At 46.6% G+C, this 18,494-nt stretch overlaps 7 non-coding genes across 7 annotated transcripts; 1 reads left to right on the top strand and 6 right to left on the bottom strand.

Moving 5' to 3' along the window:
* Nucleotides 1-1,467: 1,467 nt before the first annotated feature.
* On the bottom strand, nt 1,468-1,538 carry trnag-gcc (transfer RNA glycine (anticodon GCC)). The gene has a single exon. It is a non-coding gene; the product is annotated as a tRNA-Gly (tRNA).
* Nucleotides 1,539-4,482: 2,944 nt separating this feature from the next.
* trnag-gcc (transfer RNA glycine (anticodon GCC)) lies at nt 4,483-4,553 on the bottom strand. The gene has a single exon. It is a non-coding gene; the product is annotated as a tRNA-Gly (tRNA).
* A 3,949-nt stretch (nt 4,554-8,502) lies between these two features.
* trnag-gcc (transfer RNA glycine (anticodon GCC)) lies at nt 8,503-8,573 on the bottom strand. Its single transcript has one exon. It is a non-coding gene; the product is annotated as a tRNA-Gly (tRNA).
* Nucleotides 8,574-9,507: 934 nt separating this feature from the next.
* Nucleotides 9,508-9,578, bottom strand: trnag-gcc (transfer RNA glycine (anticodon GCC)). Its single transcript has one exon. It is a non-coding gene; the product is annotated as a tRNA-Gly (tRNA).
* A 938-nt stretch (nt 9,579-10,516) lies between these two features.
* trnag-gcc (transfer RNA glycine (anticodon GCC)) lies at nt 10,517-10,587 on the bottom strand. Its single transcript has one exon. It is a non-coding gene; the product is annotated as a tRNA-Gly (tRNA).
* Nucleotides 10,588-15,458: 4,871 nt separating this feature from the next.
* Nucleotides 15,459-15,530, top strand: trnad-guc (transfer RNA aspartic acid (anticodon GUC)). The gene has a single exon. It is a non-coding gene; the product is annotated as a tRNA-Asp (tRNA).
* A 2,397-nt stretch (nt 15,531-17,927) lies between these two features.
* trnag-gcc (transfer RNA glycine (anticodon GCC)) lies at nt 17,928-17,998 on the bottom strand. The gene has a single exon. It is a non-coding gene; the product is annotated as a tRNA-Gly (tRNA).
* Nucleotides 17,999-18,494: the final 496 nt, after the last annotated feature.

The raw sequence follows: 18,494 nt of genomic DNA, 5'->3' as shown, positions 1-18,494 counted from the left end.
TAGTATAGTGGTCAGTATCCCCGCCTGTCACGCGGGAGACCGGGGTTCAATTCCCCGACGGGGAGTAAGGGAATTTTACCTACAGTGCCGAACACATTCAACCTGGCGTTATTTGAGATGCATGAGGTGTCTGTGGGCAAGACGAGGCCATTGATAACTTGACAAGTTTAACGAAATTGCACCCACTATTCACTCTGGGACACTTTTTAGTTTGTGTCAGGATGGCCGTTCTAAGGTGCTGCGATCAGGTCACAGTCTCGTCTGGAAGTGTGGGTTTGAGTCCCACTTCTGAAGGGAGTTTTGAGGTCACCTTACGAAAAGTGAAATCACTGTCATCAAGAACTATTTATTTCAGACGATCTGTTAAGTTAGGTTCGCCCGCTCAGTTTGATGTTCCATGAGATGTGACCATTCACACACTGTGTTAAAGTTGCGTTATAAGAATTCATAATAATGATGCACTGCATTGGCCGGGAATCGAACCCTGGCCTCGCGCGAGGCAGGCGAGAATTCTACCATTGAACCACCAATGCACGCTTTTAGACCCACTTTGGCTCACAAAATCCTCTCAAGACACATTTCCACCTGCAGGACTCATAGTGCTTGCTCACTTTAAGAAATACTTGAACACCACAGCCCCTCATTAGTACAGTGGTCAGTATCCATTGGCCATGCATGAAACCAGGAATGTGAAGATTCTTGGTTTAACTCAGTCCGAACGAAAAGAGCCAATTTGTTTTGGTCACGCAAATGACCCAGCCTTATACCTTTGCCTGCAATCAGCCAGAGATTCAGCAGCAGGTGCACTACAATGCAGCCCAGATACTTTCCAATGTTGCAGACCAGGGCTTCATGCATGACAGGTAATTCTACCAATGAAACACCAACGCTTGTTAGCTCAAGAAGTTGTGCCCCCAGAAATGAATTGGTCAGACTCACGTTTCCACCTGTAGACGTCAAAGTTCTTGGACGTGTTGAGGAATTGGAATATACAGTGCTCTTCGTTAGTATAGTGGTCAGTATCACCGCCTGTCACGCGGGAGAACGGGGTTCAATTCCCCGACGGGGAGTTAGGGATTTTTACCCACAGTGCCGAACACATTCAACCTGGCGTTATTTGAGATGCATGAGGTGTCTGTGGGCAAGACGAGGCCATTGATAACTTGACAAGTTTAACGAAATTGAACCCACTATTCACTCTGGTACACTTCTTAGTTTGTGTCAGGATGGCCGGTCTAAGGTGCTGCGATCAGGTCGCAGTCTCGTCTGGAAGTGTGGGTTTGAGTCCCACTTCTGAAGGGAGTTTTGAGGTCACCTTACGAAAAGTGAAATCACTGTCGTCAAGAACTATTTATTTCAGACGATCTGTTAAGTTAGGTTTGCCCGCTCAGTTTGATGTTCCATGAGATGTGACCATTCACACACTGTGTTTAAGTTGCGTTTTATGAATTCATAATAATTATGCACTGCATTGGCCGGGAATCGAACCCGGGCCTCCCGCGTGGCAGGCGAGAATTCTACCACTGAACCACCAATGCTCACTTTTAGTCCCACTTTGGCTCACAAAATCCTCTCGAGACACATTTCCACCTGCAGGACTCATAGTGCTTGCTCACTTTAAGAAATACTAGAACACCACAGCCCCTCATTAGTACAGTGGTCAGTATCCATTGGCCATGCATGAAACCAGGAATGTGAAGATTCTTGGTTTAACTCAGTCCGAACGAAAAGAGCCAATTTGTTTTGGTCACGCAAATGACCCAGCCTTATACCTTTGCCTGCAATCAGCCAGAGATTCAGCAGCAGGTGCACTACAATGCAGCCCAGATACTTTCCAATGTTGCAGACCAGGGCTTCATGCATGACAGGTAATTCTACCAATGAAACACCAACGCTTGTTTGCTCAAGAAGTTGTGCCCCCAGAAATGAATTGGTCAGACTCACGTTTCCACCTGTAGACGTCAAAGTTCTTGGACGTGTTGAGGAATTGGATTTTACAGTGCTCCTCGTTAGTATAGTGGTCAGTATCCCCGCCTGTCACGCGGGAGAACGGGGTTCAATTCCCCGACGGGGAGTTAGGGATATTTACCCACAGTGCCGAACACATTCAACCTGGCGTTATTTGAGATGCATGAGGTGTCTGTGGGCAAGACGAGGCCATTGATAACTTGACAAGTTTAACGAAATTGAACACACTATTCACTCTGGTACACTTTTTAGTTTGTGTCAGGATGGCCGGTCTAAGGTGCTGCGATCAGGTCGCAGTCTCGTCTGGAAGTGTGGGTTTGAGTCCCACTTCTGAAGGGAGTTTTGAGGTCACCTTACGAAAAGTGAAATCACTGTCATCAAGAACTATTTATTTCAGACGATCTGTTAAGTTAGGTTCGCCCGCTCAGTTTGATGTTCCATGAGATGTGACCATTCACACACTGTGTTTAAGTTGCGTTTTATGAATTCATAATAATTATGCACTGCATTGGCCGGGAATCGAACCCGGGCCTCCCGCGAGGCAGGCGAGAATTCTACCACTGAACCACCAATGCTCGCTTTTAGTCCCACTTTGGCTCACAAAATCCTCTCTAGACACATTTCCACCTGCAGGACTCATAGTGCTTGCTCACTATAAGAAATACTAGAACACCACAGCCCCTCATTAGTACAGTGGTCAGTATCCATTGGCCATGCATGAAACCAGGAATGTGAAGATTCTTGGTTTAACTCAGTCCGAACGAAAAGAGCCAATTTATTTTGGTCACGCAAATGACCCAGCCTTATACCTTTGCCTGCAATCAGCCAGAGATTCAGCAGCAGGTGCACTACAATGCAGCCCAGATACTTTCCAATGTTGCAGACCAGGGCTTCATGCATGACAGGTAATTCTACCAATGAAACACCAACGCTTGTTAGCTCAAGAAGTTGTGCCCCAAGAAATGAATTGGTCAGACTCACGTTTCCACCTGTAGACGTCAAAGTTCTTGGACGTGTTGAGGAATTGGAATTTACAGAGCTCCTCGTTAGTATAGTGGTCAGTATCCCCGCCTGTCACGCGGGAGACCGGGGTTCAATTCCCCGACGGGGAGTAAGGGAATTTTACCCACAGTGCCGAACACATTCAACCTGGCGTTATTTGAGATGCATGAGGTGTCTGTGGGCAAGACGAGGCCATTGATAACTTGACAAGTTTAACGAAATTGCACCCACTATTCACTCTGGGACACTTTTTAGTTTGTGTCAGGATGGCCGTTCTAAGGTGCTGCGATCAGGTCACAGTCTCGTCTGGAAGTGTGGGTTTGAGTCCCACTTCTGAAGGGAGTTTTGAGGTCACCTTACGAAAAGTGAAATCACTGTCATCAAGAACTATTTATTTCAGACGATCTGTTAAGTTAGGTTCGCCCGCTCAGTTTGATGTTCCATGAGATGTGACCATTCACACACTGTGTTAATGTTGCGTTATAAGAATTCATAATAATGATGCACTGCATTGGCCGGGAATCGAACCCTGGCCTCGCGCGAGGCAGGCGAGAATTCTACCATTGAACCACCAATGCACGCTTTTAGACCCACTTTGGCTCACAAAATCCTCTCAAGACACATTTCCACCTGCAGGACTCATAGTGCTTGCTCACTTTAAGAAATACTTGAACACCACAGCCCCTCATTAGTACAGTGGTCAGTATCCATTGGCCATGCATGAAACCAGGAATGTGAAGATTCTTGGTTTAACTCAGTCCGAACGAAAAGAGCCAATTTGTTTTGGTCACGCAAATGACCCAGCCTTATACCTTTGCCTGCAATCAGCCAGAGATTCAGCAGCAGGTGCACTACAATGCAGCCCAGATACTTTCCAATGTTGCAGACCAGGGCTTCATGCATGACAGGTAATTCTACCAATGAAACACCAACGCTTGTTAGCTCAAGAAGTTGTGCCCCCAGAAATGAATTGGTCAGACTCACGTTTCCACCTGTAGACGTCAAAGTTCTTGGACGTGTTGAGGAATTAGAATATACAGTGCTCCTCGTTAGTATAGTGGTCAGTATCACCGCCTGTCACGCGGGAGAACGGGGTTCAATTCCCCGACGGGGAGTTAGGGATTTTTACCCACAGTGCCGAACACATTCAACCTGGCGTTATTTGAGATGCATGAGGTGTCTGTGGGCAAGACGAGGCCATTGATAACTTGACAAGTTTAACGAAATTGAACCCACTATTCACTCTGGTACACTTTTTAGTTTGTGTCAGGATGGCCGGTCTAAGGTGCTGCGATCAGGTCGCAGTCTCGTCTGGAAGTGTGGGTTTGAGTCCCACTTCTGAAGGGAGTTTTGAGGTCACCTTACGAAAAGTGAAATCACTGTCGTCAAGAACTATTTATTTCAGACGATCTGTTAAGTTAGGTTTGCCCGCTCAGTTTGATGTTCCATGAGATGTGACCATTCACACACTGTGTTTAAGTTGCGTTTTATGAATTCATAATAATTATGCACTGCATTGGCCGGGAATCGAACCCGGGCCTCCCGCGTGGCAGGCGAGAATTCTACCACTGAACCACCAATGCTCACTTTTAGTCCCACTTTGGCTCACAAAATCCTCTCGAGACACATTTCCACCTGCAGGACTCATAGTGCTTGCTCACTTTAAGAAATACTAGAACACCACAGCCCCTCATTAGTACAGTGGTCAGTATCCATTGGCCATGCATGAAACCAGGAATGTGAAGATTCTTGGTTTAACTCAGTCCGAACGAAAAGAGCCAATTTGTTTTGGTCACGCAAATGACCCAGCCTTATACCTTTGCCTGCAATCAGCCAGAGATTCAGCAGCAGGTGCACTACAATGCAGCCCAGATACTTTCCAATGTTGCAGACCAGGGCTTCATGCATGACAGGTAATTCTACCAATGAAACACCAACGCTTGTTTGCTCAAGAAGTTGTGCCCCCAGAAATGAATTGGTCAGACTCACGTTTCCACCTGTAGACGTCAAAGTTCTTGGACGTGTTGAGGAATTGGATTTTACAGTGCTCCTCGTTAGTATAGTGGTCAGTATCCCCGCCTGTCACGCGGGAGAACGGGGTTCAATTCCCCGACGGGGAGTTAGGGATATTTACCCACAGTGCCGAACACATTCAACCTGGCGTTATTTGAGATGCATGAGGTGTCTGTGGGCAAGACAAGGCCATTGATAACTTGACAAGTTTAACGAAATTGAACACACTATTCACTCTGGTACACTTTTTAGTTTGTGTCAGGATGGCCGGTCTAAGGTGCTGCGATCAGGTCGCAGTCTCGTCTGGAAGTGTGGGTTTGAGTCCCACTTCTGAAGGGAGTTTTGAGGTCACCTTACGAAAAGTGAAATCACTGTCATCAAGAACTATTTATTTCAGACGATCTGTTAAGTTAGGTTCGCCCGCTCAGTTTGATGTTCCATGAGATGTGACCATTCACACACTGTGTTTAAGTTGCGTTTTATGAATTCATAATAATTATGCACTGCATTGGCCGGGAATCGAACCCGGGCCTCCCGCGAGGCAGGCGAGAATTCTACCACTGAACCACCAATGCTCGCTTTTAGTCCCACTTTGGCTCACAAAATCCTCTCTAGACACATTTCCACCTGCAGGACTCATAGTGCTTGCTCACTATAAGAAATACTAGAACACCACAGCCCCACATTAGTACAGTGGTCAGTATCCATTGGCCATGCATGAAACCAGGAATGTGAAGATTCTTGGTTTAACTCAGTCCGAACGAAAAGAGCCAATTTATTTTGGTCACGCAAATGACCCAGCCTTATACCTTTGCCTGCAATCAGCCAGAGATTCAGCAGCAGGTGTACTACAATGCAGCCCAGATACTTTCCAATGTTGCAGACCAGGGCTTCATGCATGACAGGTAATTCTACCAATGAAACACCAACGCTTGTTAGCTCAAGAAGTTGTGCCCCCAGAAATGAATTGGTCAGACTCACGTTTCCACCTGTAGTCTTCAAAGTTCTTGGACGTGTTGAGGAACGTATTTTTGCAGAGTTCCTTGTTAGTATAGTGGTCAGTATCCCCGCCTGTCACGCGGGAGACCGGGGTTCAATTCCCCGATGGGGAGTTAGGGATATTTACCCACAGTGCTGAACACATTCAACCTGGCGTTATTTGAGATGCATGAGGTGTCTGTGGGCAAGACGAGGCCATTGATAACTTGACAAGTTTAACGAAATTGAACCCACTATTCACTCTGGTACACTTTTTAGTTTGTGTCAGGATGGCCGTTCTAAGGTGCTGCGATCAGGTCACAGTCTCGTCTGGAAGTGTGGGTTTGAGTCCCACTTCTGAAGGGAGTTTTGAGGTCACCTTACGAAAAGTGAAATCACTGTCATCAAGAACTATTTATTTCAGACGATCTGTTAAGTTAGGTTCGCCCGCTCAGTTTGATGTTCCATGAGATGTGACCATTCACACACTGTGTTAAAGTTGCGTTATAAGAATTCATAATAATGATGCACTGCATTGGCCGGGAATCGAACCCTGGCCTCGCGCGAGGCAGGCGAGAATTCTACCATTGAACCACCAATGCACGCTTTTAGTCCCACTTTTGCTCACAAAATCCTCTCAAGACACATTTCCACCTGCAGGACTTATAGTGCTTGCTCACTTTACGAAATACTTGAACACCACAGCCCCTCATTAGTACAGTGGTCAGTATCCATTGGCCATGCATGAAACCAGGAATGTGAAGATTCTTGGTTTAACTCAGTCCGAACGAAAAGAGCCAATTTGTTTTGGTCACGCAAATGACCCTGCCTTATACCTTTGCCTGCAATCAGCCAGAGATTCAGCAGCAGGTGCACTACAATGCAGCCCAGATACTTTCCAATGTTGCAGACCAGGGCTTCATGCATGACAGGTAATTCTACCAATGAAACACCAACGCTTGTTAGCTCAAGAAGTTGTGCCCCAAGAAATGAATTGGTCAGACTCACGTTTCCACCTGTAGACGTCAAAGTTCTTGGACGTGTTGAGGAATTGGAATTTACAGAGCTCCTCGTTAGTATAGTGGTCAGTATCCCCGCCTGTCACGCGGGAGACCGGGGTTCAATTCCCCGACGGGGAGTAAGGGAATTTTACCCACAGTGCCGAACACATTCAACCTGGCGTTATTTGAGATGCATGAGGTGTCTGTGGGCAAGACGAGGCCATTGATAACTTGACAAGTTTAACGAAATTGCACCCACTATTCACTCTGGGACACTTTTTAGTTTGTGTCAGGATGGCCGTTCTAAGGTGCTGCGATCAGGTCACAGTCTCGTCTGGAAGTGTGGGTTTGAGTCCCACTTCTGAAGGGAGTTTTGAGGTCACCTTACGAAAAGTGAAATCACTGTCATCAAGAACTATTTATTTCAGACGATCTGTTAAGTTAGGTTCGCCCGCTCAGTTTGATGTTCCATGAGATGTGACCATTCACACACTGTGTTAAAGTTGCGTTATAAGAATTCATAATAATGATGCACTGCATTGGCCGGGAATCGAACCCTGGCCTCGCGCGAGGCAGGCGAGAATTCTACCATTGAACCACCAATGCACGCTTTTAGACCCACTTTGGCTCACAAAATCCTCTCAAGACACATTTCCACCTGCAGGACTCATAGTGCTTGCTCACTTTAAGAAATACTTGAACACCACAGCCCCTCATTAGTACAGTGGTCAGTATCCATTGGCCATGCATGAAACCAGGAATGTGAAGATTCTTGGTTTAACTCAGTCCGAACGAAAAGAGCCAATTTGTTTTGGTCACGCAAATGACCCAGCCTTATACCTTTGCCTGCAATCAGCCAGAGATTCAGCAGCAGGTGCACTACAATGCAGCCCAGATACTTTCCAATGTTGCAGACCAGGGCTTCATGCATGACAGGTAATTCTACCAATGAAACACCAACGCTTGTTAGCTCAAGAAGTTGTGCCCCCAGAAATGAATTGGTCAGACTCACGTTTCCACCTGTAGACGTCAAAGTTCTTGGACGTGTTGAGGAATTGGAATCTACAGTGCTCCTCGTTAGTATAGTGGTCAGTATCACCGCCTGTCACGCGGGAGAACGGGGTTCAATTCCCCGACGGGGAGTTAGGGATTTTTACCCACAGTGCCGAACACATTCAACCTGGCGTTATTTGAGATGCATGAGGTGTCTGTGGGCAAGACGAGGCCATTGATAACTTGACAAGTTTAACGAAATTGAACCCACTATTCACTCTGGTACACTTTTTAGTTTGTGTCAGGATGGCCGGTCTAAGGTGCTGCGATCAGGTCGCAGTCTCGTCTGGAAGTGTGGGTTTGAGTCCCACTTCTGAAGGGAGTTTTGAGGTCACCTTACGAAAAGTGAAATCACTGTCGTCAAGAACTATTTATTTCAGACGATCTGTTAAGTTAGGTTTGCCCGCTCAGTTTGATGTTCCATGAGATGTGACCATTCACACACTGTGTTTAAGTTGCGTTTTATGAATTCATAATAATTATGCACTGCATTGGCCGGGAATCGAACCCGGGCCTCCCGCGTGGCAGGCGAGAATTCTACCACTGAACCACCAATGCTCACTTTTAGTCCCACTTTGGCTCACAAAATCCTCTCGAGACACATTTCCACCTGCAGGACTCATAGTGCTTGCTCACTTTAAGAAATACTAGAACACCACAGCCCCTCATTAGTACAGTGGTCAGTATCCATTGGCCATGCATGAAACCAGGAATGTGAAGATTCTTGGTTTAACTCAGTCCGAACGAAAAGAGCCAATTTATTTTGGTCACGCAAATGACCCAGCCTTATACCTTTGCCTGCAATCAGCCAGAGATTCAGCAGCAGGTGTACTACAATGCAGCCCAGATACTTTCCAATGTTGCAGACCAGGGCTTCATGCATGACAGGTAATTCTACCAATGAAACACCAACGCTTGTTAGCTCAAGAAGTTGTGCCCCCAGAAATGAATAGGTCAGACTCACGTTTCCACTTGTAGACGTCAAAGTTCTTGGACGTGTTGAGGAATTGCAATTTACAGAGCTCCTCGTTAGTATAGTGGTCTGTATCCCCGCCTGTCACGCGGGAGACCGGGGTTCAATTCCCCGACGGGGAGTTAGGGATTTTTACCCACAGTGCCGAACACATTCAACCTGGCGTTATTTGAGATGCATGAGGTGTCTGTGGGCAAGACGAGGCCATTGATAACTTGACAAGTTTAACGAAATTGCACCCACTATTCACTCTGGGACACTTTTTAGTTTGTGTCAGGATGGCCGGTCTAAGGTGCTGCGATCAGGTCGCAGTCTCGTCTGGAAGTGTGGGTTTGAGTCCCACTTCTGAAGGGAGTTTTGAGGTCACCTTACGAAAAGTGAAATCACTGTCGTCAAGAACTATTTATTTCAGACGATCTGTTAAGTTAGGTTCGCCCGCTCAGTTTGATGTTCCATGAGATGTGACCATTCACACACTGTGTTTAAGTTGCGTTTTATGAATTCATAATAATTATGCACTGCATTGGCCGGGAATCGAACCCGGGCCTCCCGCGTGGCAGGCGAGAATTCTACCACTGAACCACCAATGCTCGCTTTTAGTCCCACTTTGGCTCACAAAATCCTCTCGAGACACATTTCCACCTGCAGGACTCATAGTGCTTGCTCACTTTAAGAAATACTAGAACACCACAGCCCCTCATTAGTACAGTGGTCAGTATCCATTGGCCATGCATGAAACCAGGAATGTGAAGATTCTTGGTTTAACTCAGTCCGAACGAAAAGAGCCAATTTGTTTTGGTCACGCAAATGACCCAGCCTTATACCTTTGCCTGCAATCAGCCAGAGATTCAGCAGCAGGTGCACTACAATGCAGCCCAGATACTTTCCAATGTTGCAGACCAGGGCTTCATGCATGACAGGTAATTCTACCAATGAAACACCAACGCTTGTTAGCTCAAGAAGTTGTGCCCCCAGAAATGAATTGGTCAGACTCACGTTTCCACCTGTAGTCTTCAAAGTTCTTGGACGTGTTGAGGAACGTATTTTTGCAGAGTTCCTTGTTAGTATAGTGGTCAGTATCCCCGCCTGTCACGCGGGAGACCGGGGTTCAATTCCCCGATGGGGAGTTAGGGATATTTACCCACAGTGCTGAACACATTCAACCTGGCGTTATTTGAGATGCATGAGGTGTCTGTGGGCAAGACGAGGCCATTGATAACTTGACAAGTTTAACGAAATTGAACCCACTATTCACTCTGGTACACTTTTTAATTTGTGTCAGGATGGCCGATCGGTCAAAGGTGCTGCGATCAGGTCGCAGTCTCGTCTGGAAGTGTGGGTTTGAGTCCCACTTCGGAAGGGAGTTTTGAGGTCACCTTACGAAAAGTGAAATCACTGTCGTCAAGAACTATTTATTTCAGACGATCTGTTAAGTTATGTTCGCCCGCTCAGTTTGATGTTCCATGAGATGTGACCATTCACAAACTGTGTTTAAGTTGCGTTTTAAGAATTCATAATAATTATGCACTGCATTGGCCGGGAATCGAACCCGGGCCTCCCGCGTGGCAGGCGAGAATTCTACCACTGAACCACCAATGCTCGCTTTTAGTCCCACTTTGGCTCACAAAATCCTCTCAAGACACATTTCCACCTGCAGGACTCATAGTGCTTGCTCACTTTAAGAAATACTAGAACACCACAGCCCCTCATTAGTACAGTGGTCAGTATCCATTGGCCATGCATGAAACCAGGAATGTGAAGATTCTTGGTTTAACTCAGTCCGAACGAAAAGAGCCAATTTGTTTTGGTCACGCAAATGACCCAGCCTTATACCTTTGCCTGCAATCAGCCAGAGATTCAGCAGCAGGTGCACTACAGTGCAGCCCAGATACTTTCCAATGTTGCAGACCAGGGCTTCATGCATGACAGGTAATTCTACCAATGAAACACCAACGCTTGTTAGCTCAAGAAGTTGTGCCCCCTGAAATGAATTGGTCAGACTCACGTTTCCACCTGTAGTCTTCAAAGTTCTTGGACGTGTTGAGGAACGTATATTTGCAGAGTTCCTTGTTAGTATAGTGGTCAGTATCCCCGCCTGTCACGCGGGAGACCGGGGTTCAATTCCCCGACGGGAGTTAGGGATATTTACCCACAGTGCCGAACACATTCAACCTGGCGTTATTTGAACCTGGCGTTATTCGCAAATGACCCAGCCTTATACCTTTGCCTGCAATCAGCCAGAGATTCAGCAGCAGGTGCACTACAATGCAGCCCAGATACTTTCCAATGTTGCAGACCAGGGCTTCATGCATGACAGGTAATTCTACCAATGAAACACCAACGCTTGTTAGCTCAAGAAGTTGTGCCCCCAGAAATGAATTGGTCAGACTCACGTTTCCACCTGTAGTCTTCAAAGTTCTTGGACGTGTTGAGGAACGTATATTTGCAGAGTTCCTTGTTAGTATAGTGGTCAGTATCCCCGCCTGTCACGCGGGAGACCGGGGTTCAATTCCCCGACGGGAGTTAGGGATATTTACCCACAGTGCCGAACACATTCAACCTGGCGTTATTTGAGATGCATGAGGTGTCTGTGGGCAAGACGAGGCCATTGATAACTTGACAAGTTTAACGAAATTGCACCCACTATTCACTCTGGGACACTTTTTAGTTTGTGTCAGGATGGCCGGTCTAAGGTGCTGCGATCAGGTCGCAGTCTCGTCTGGAAGTGTGGGTTTGAGTCCCACTTCTGAAGGGAGTTTTGAGGTCACCTTACGAAAAGTGAAATCACTGTCATCAAGAACTATTTATTTCAGACGATCTGTTAAGTTAGGTTCGCCCGCTCAGTTTGATGTTCCATGAGATGTGACCATTCACACACTGTGTTAAAGTTGCGTTATAAGAATTCATAATAATGATGCACTGCATTGGCCGGGAATCGAACCCTGGCCTCGCGTGAGGCAGGCGAGAATTCTACCATTGAACCACCAATGCACGCTTTTAGTCCCACTTTTGCTCACAAAATCCTCTCAAGACACATTTCCACCTGCAGGACTTATAGTGCTTGCTCACTTTACGAAATACTTGAACACCACAGCCCCTCATTAGTACAGTGGTCAGTATCCATTGGCCATGCATGAAACCAGGAATGTGAAGATTCTTGGTTTAACTCAGTCCGAACGAAAAGAGCCAATTTGTTTTGGTCACGCAAATGACCCAGCCTTATACCTTTGCCTGCAATCAGCCAGAGATTCAGCAGCAGGTGCACTACAATGCAGCCCAGATACTTTCCAATGTTGCAGACCAGGGCTTCATGCATGACAGGTAATTCTACCAATGAAACACCAACGCTTGTTAGCTCAAGAAGTTGTGCCCCAAGAAATGAATTGGTCAGACTCACGTTTCCACCTGTAGACGTCAAAGTTCTTGGACGTGTTGAGGAATTGGAATTTACAGAGCTCCTCGTTAGTATAGTGGTCAGTATCCCCGCCTGTCACGCGGGAGACCGGGGTTCAATTCCCCGACGGGGAGTAAGGGAATTTTACCTACAGTGCCGAACACATTCAACCTGGCGTTATTTGAGATGCATGAGGTGTCTGTGGGCAAGACGAGGCCATTGATAACTTGACAAGTTTAACGAAATTGCACCCACTATTCACTCTGGGACACTTTTTAGTTTGTGTCAGGATGGCCGTTCTAAGGTGCTGCGATCAGGTCACAGTCTCGTCTGGAAGTGTGGGTTTGAGTCCCACTTCTGAAGGGAGTTTTGAGGTCACCTTACGAAAAGTGAAATCACTGTCATCAAGAACTATTTATTTCAGACGATCTGTTAAGTTAGGTTCGCCCGCTCAGTTTGATGTTCCATGAGATGTGACCATTCACACACTGTGTTAAAGTTGCGTTATAAGAATTCATAATAATGATGCACTGCATTGGCCGGGAATCGAACCCTGGCCTCGCGCGAGGCAGGCGAGAATTCTACCATTGAACCACCAATGCACGCTTTTAGACCCACTTTGGCTCACAAAATCCTCTCAAGACACATTTCCACCTGCAGGACTCATAGTGCTTGCTCACTTTAAGAAATACTTGAACACCACAGCCCCTCATTAGTACAGTGGTCAGTATCCATTGGCCATGCATGAAACCAGGAATGTGAAGATTCTTGGTTTAACTCAGTCCGAACGAAAAGAGCCAATTTGTTTTGGTCACGCAAATGACCCAGCCTTATACCTTTGCCTGCAATCAGCAAGAGATTCAGCAGCAGGTGCACTACAATGCAGCCCAGATACTTTCCAATGTTGCAGACCAGGGCTTCATGCATGACAGGTAATTCTACCAATGAAACACCAACGCTTGTTAGCTCAAGAAGTTGTGCCCCCAGAAATGAATTGGTCAGACTCACGTTTCCACCTGTAGACGTCAAAGTTCTTGGACGTGTTGAGGAATTGGAATATACAGTGCTCCTCGTTAGTATAGTGGTCAGTATCACCGCCTGTCACGCGGGAGAACGGGGTTCAATTCCCCGACGGGGAGTTAGGGATTTTTACCCACAGTGCCGAACACATTCAACCTGGCGTTATTTGAGGTGCATGAGGTGTCTGTGGGCAAGACGAGGCCATTGATAACTTGACAAGTTTAACGAAATTGAACCCACTATTCACTCTGGTACACTTTTTAGTTTGTGTCAGGATGGCCGGTCTAAGGTGCTGCGATCAGGTCGCAGTCTCGTCTGGAAGTGTGGGTTTGAGTCCCACTTCTGAAGGGAGTTTTGAGGTCACCTTACGAAAAGTGAAATCACTGTCGTCAAGAACTATTTATTTCAGACGATCTGTTAAGTTAGGTTTGCCCGCTCAGTTTGATGTTCCATGAGATGTGACCATTCACACACTGTGTTTAAGTTGCGTTTTATGAATTCATAATAATTATGCACTGCATTGGCCGGGAATCGAACCCGGGCCTCCCGCGTGGCAGGCGAGAATTCTACCACGGAACCACCAATGCTCACTTTTAGTCCCACTTTGGCTCACAAAATCCTCTCGAGACACATTTCCACCTGCAGGACTCATAGTGCTTGCTCACTTTAAGAAATACTAGAACACCACAGCCCCTCATTAGTACAGTGGTCAGTATCCATTGGCCATGCATGAAACCAGGAATGTGAAGATTCTTGGTTTAACTCAGTCCGAACGAAAAGAGCCAATTTGTTTTGGTCACGCAAATGACCCAGCCTTATACCTTTGCCTGCAATCAGCCAGAGATTCAGCAGCAGGTGCACTACAATGCAGCCCAGATACTTTCCAATGTTGCAGACCAGGGCTTCATGCATGACAGGTAATTCTACCAATGAAACACCAACGCTTGTTAGCTCAAGAAGTTGTGCCCCCAGAAATGAATTGGTCAGACTCACGTTTCCACCTGTAGTCTTCAAAGTTCTTGGACGTGTTGAGGAACGTATATTTGCAGAGTTCCTTGTTAGTATAGTGGTCAGTATCCCCGCCTGTCACGCGGGAGACCGGGGTTCAATTCCCCGACGGGAGTTAGGGATATTTACCCACAGTGCCGAACACATTCAACCTGGCGTTATTTGAGATGCATGAGGTGTCTGTGGGCAAGACGAGGCCATTGATAACTTGACAAGTTTAACGAAATTGCACCCACTATTCACTCTGGGACACTTTTTAGTTTGTGTCAGGATGGCCGGTCTAAGGTGCTGCGATCAGGTCGCAGTCTCGTCTGGAAGTGTGGGTTTGAGTCCCACTTCTGAAGGGAGTTTTGAGGTCACCTTACGAAAAGTGAAATCACTGTCGTCAAGAACTATTTATTTCAGACGATCTGTTAAGTTAGGTTCGCCCGCTCAGTTTGATGTTCCATGAGATGTGACCATTCACACACTGTGTTTAAGTTGCGTTTTATGAATTCATAATAATTATGCACTGCATTGGCCGGGAATCGAACCCGGACCTCCCGCGTGGCAGGCGAGAATTCTACCACTGAACCACCAATGCTCGCTTTTAGTCCCACTTTGGCTCACAAAATCCTCTCGAGACACATTTCCACCTGCAGGACTCATAGTGCTTGCTCACTTTAAGAAATACTAGAACACCACAGCCCCTCATTAGTACAGTGGTCAGTATCCATTGGCCATGCATGAAACCAGGAATGTGAAGATTCTTGGTTTAACTCAGTCCGAACGAAAAGAGCCAATTTGTTTTGGTCACGCAAATGACCCAGCCTTATACCTTTGCCTGCAATCAGCCAGAGATTCAGCAGCAGGTGCACTACAATGCAGCCCAGATACTTTCCAATGTTGCAGACCAGGGCTTCATGCATGACAGGTAATTCTACCAATGAAACACCAACGCTTGTTAGCTCAAGAAGTTGTGCCCCCAGAAATGAATAGGTCAGACTCACGTTTCCACTTGTAGACGTCAAAGTTCTTGGACGTGTTGAGGAATTGGAATTTACAGAGCTCCTCGTTAGTATAGTGGTCAGTATCCCCGCCTGTCACGCGGGAGACCGGGGTTCAATTCCCCGACGGGGAGTTAGGGATTTTTACCCACAGTGCCGAACACATTCAACCTGGCGTTATTTGAGATGCATGAGGTGTCTGTGGGCAAGACGAGGCCATTGATAACTTGACAAGTTTAACGAAATTGAACCCACTATTCACTCTGGGACACTTTTTAGTTTGTGTCAGGATGGCCGGTCTAAGGTGCTGCGATCAGGTCGCAGTCTCGTCTGGAAGTGTGGGTTTGAGTCCCACTTCTGAAGGGAGTTTTGAGGTCACCTTACGAAAAGTGAAATCACTGTCGTCAAGAACTATTTATTTCAGACGATCTGTTAAGTTAGGTTTGCCCGCTCAGTTTGATGTTCCATGAGATGTGACCATTCACACACTGTGTTTAAGTTGCGTTTTAAGAATTCATAATAATTATGCACTGCATTGGCCGGGAATCGAACCCGGGCCTCGCGCGAGGCAGGCGAGAATTCTACCAATGAACCACCAATGCTCGCTTTTAGTCCCACTTTGGCTCACAAAATCCTCTCAAGACACATTTCCACCTGCAGGACTCATAGTGCTTGCTCACTTTAAGAAATACTAGAACACCACAGCCCCTCATTAGTACAGTGGTCAGTATCCATTGGCCATGCATGAAACCAGGAATGTGAAGATTCTTGGTTTAACTCAGTCCGAACGAAAAGAGCCAATTTGTTTTGGTCACGCAAATGACCCAGCCTTATACCTTTGCCTGCAATCAGCCAGAGATTCAGCAGCAGGTGCACTACAATGCAGCCCAGATACTTTCCAATGTTGCAGACCAGGGCTTCATGCATGACAGGTAATTCTACCAATGAAACACCAACGCTTGTTAGCTCAAGAAGTTGTGCCCCCAGAAATGAATAGGTCAGACTCACGTTTCCACTTGTAGACGTCAAAGTTCTTGGACGTGTTGAGGAATTGGAATTTACAGAGCTCCTCGTTAGTATAGTGGTCAGTATCCCCGCCTGTCACGCGGGAGACCGGGGTTCAATTACCCGACGGGGAGTTAGGGATTTTTACCCACAGTGCCGAACACATTCAACCTGGCGTTATATGAGGTGTCTGTGGGCAAGACGAGGCCATTGATAACTTGACAAGTTTAACGAAATTGCACCCACTATTCACTCTGGGACACTTTTTAGTTTGTGTCAGGATGGCCGGTCTAAGGTGCTGCGATCAGGTCACAGTCTCGTCTGGAAGTGTGGGTTTGAGTCCCACTTCTGAAGGGAGTTTTGAGGTCACCTTACGAAAAGTGAAATCACTGTCGTCAAGAACTATTTATTTCAGACGATCTGTTAAGTTAGGTTCGCCCGCTCAGTTTGATGTTCCATGAGATGTGACCATTCACACACTGTGTTTAAGTTGCGTTTTATGAATTCATAATAATTATACACTGCATTGGCCGGGAATCGAACCCGGGCCTCCCGCGTGGCAGGCGAGAATTCTACCATTGAACCACCAATGCTCTCTTTTAGTCCCACTTTGGCTCACAAAATCCTCTCAAGACACTTTTCCACCTGCAGGACTCATAGTGCTTGCTCACTTTAAGAAATACTAGAACACCACAGCCCCTCATTAGTACAGTGGTCAGTATCCATTGGCCATGCATGAAACCAGGAATGTGAAGATTCTTGGTTTAACTCAGTCCGAACGAAAAGAGCCAATTTGTTTTGGTCACGCAAATGACCCAGCCTTATACCTTTGCCTGCAATCAGCCAGAGATTCAGCAGCAGGTGCACTGCAATGCAGCCCAGATACTTTCCAATGTTGCAGACCAGGGCTTCATGCATGACAGGTAATTCTACCAATGAAACACCAACGCTTGTTAGCTCAAGAAGTTGTGCCCCCAGAAATGAATTGGTCAGACTCACGTTTCCACCTGTAGTCTTCAAAGTTCTTGGACGTGTTGAGGATCGTATATTTGCAGAGTTCCTTGTTAGTATAGTGGTCAGTATCCCCGCCTGTCACGCGGGAGACCGGGGTTCAATTCCCCGACGGGAGTTAGGGATATTTACCCACAGTGCCGAACACATTCAACCTGGCGTTATTTGAGATGCATGAGGTGTCTGTGGGCAAGACGAGGCCATTGATAACTTGACAAGTTTAACGAAATTGCACCCACTATTCACTCTGGGACACTTTTTAGTTTGTGTCAGGATGGCCGGTCTAAGGTGCTGCGATCAGGTCGCAGTCTCGTCTGGAAGTGTGGGTTTGAGTCCCACTTCTGAAGGGAGTTTTGAGGTCACCTTACGAAAAGTGAAATCACTGTCGTCAAGAACTATTTATTTCAGACGATCTGTTAAGTTAGGTTCGCCCGCTCAGTTTGATGTTCCATGAGATGTGACCATTCACACACTGTGTTTAAGTTGCGTTTTATGAATTCATAATAATTATGCACTGCATTGGCCGGGAATCGAACCCGGGCCTCCCGCGTGGCAGGCGAGAATTCTACCACTGAACCACCAATGCTCGCTTTTAGTCCCACTTTGGCTCACAAAATCCTCTCGAGACACATTTCCACCTGCAGGACTCATAGTGCTTGCTCACTTTAAGAAATACTAGAACACCACAGCCCCTCATTAGTACAGTGGTCAGTATCCATTGGCCATGCATGAAACCAGGAATGTGAAGATTCTTGGTTTAACTCAGTCCGAACGAAAAGAGCCAATTTGTTTTGGTCACGCAAATGACCCAGCCTTATACCTTTGCCTGCAATCAGCCAGAGATTCAGCAGCAGGTGCACTACAATGCAGCCCAGATACTTTCCAATGTTGCAGACCAGGGCTTCATGCATGACAGGTAATTCTACCAATGAAACACCAACGCTTGTTAGCTCAAGAATTTGTGCCCCCAGAAATGAATTGGTCAGACTCACGTTTCCACTTGTAGACGTCAAAGTTCTTGGACGTGTTGAGGAATTGGAATTTACAGAGCTCCTCGTTAGTATAGTGGTCAGTATCCCCGC

This window comes from Gadus macrocephalus, chromosome 4 (assembly GCF_031168955.1).
Source record: "Gadus macrocephalus chromosome 4, ASM3116895v1".
Lineage (NCBI taxonomy): Eukaryota > Metazoa > Chordata > Actinopteri > Gadiformes > Gadidae > Gadus > Gadus macrocephalus.
This window is presented reverse-complemented; position numbering and strand designations above follow the sequence as displayed.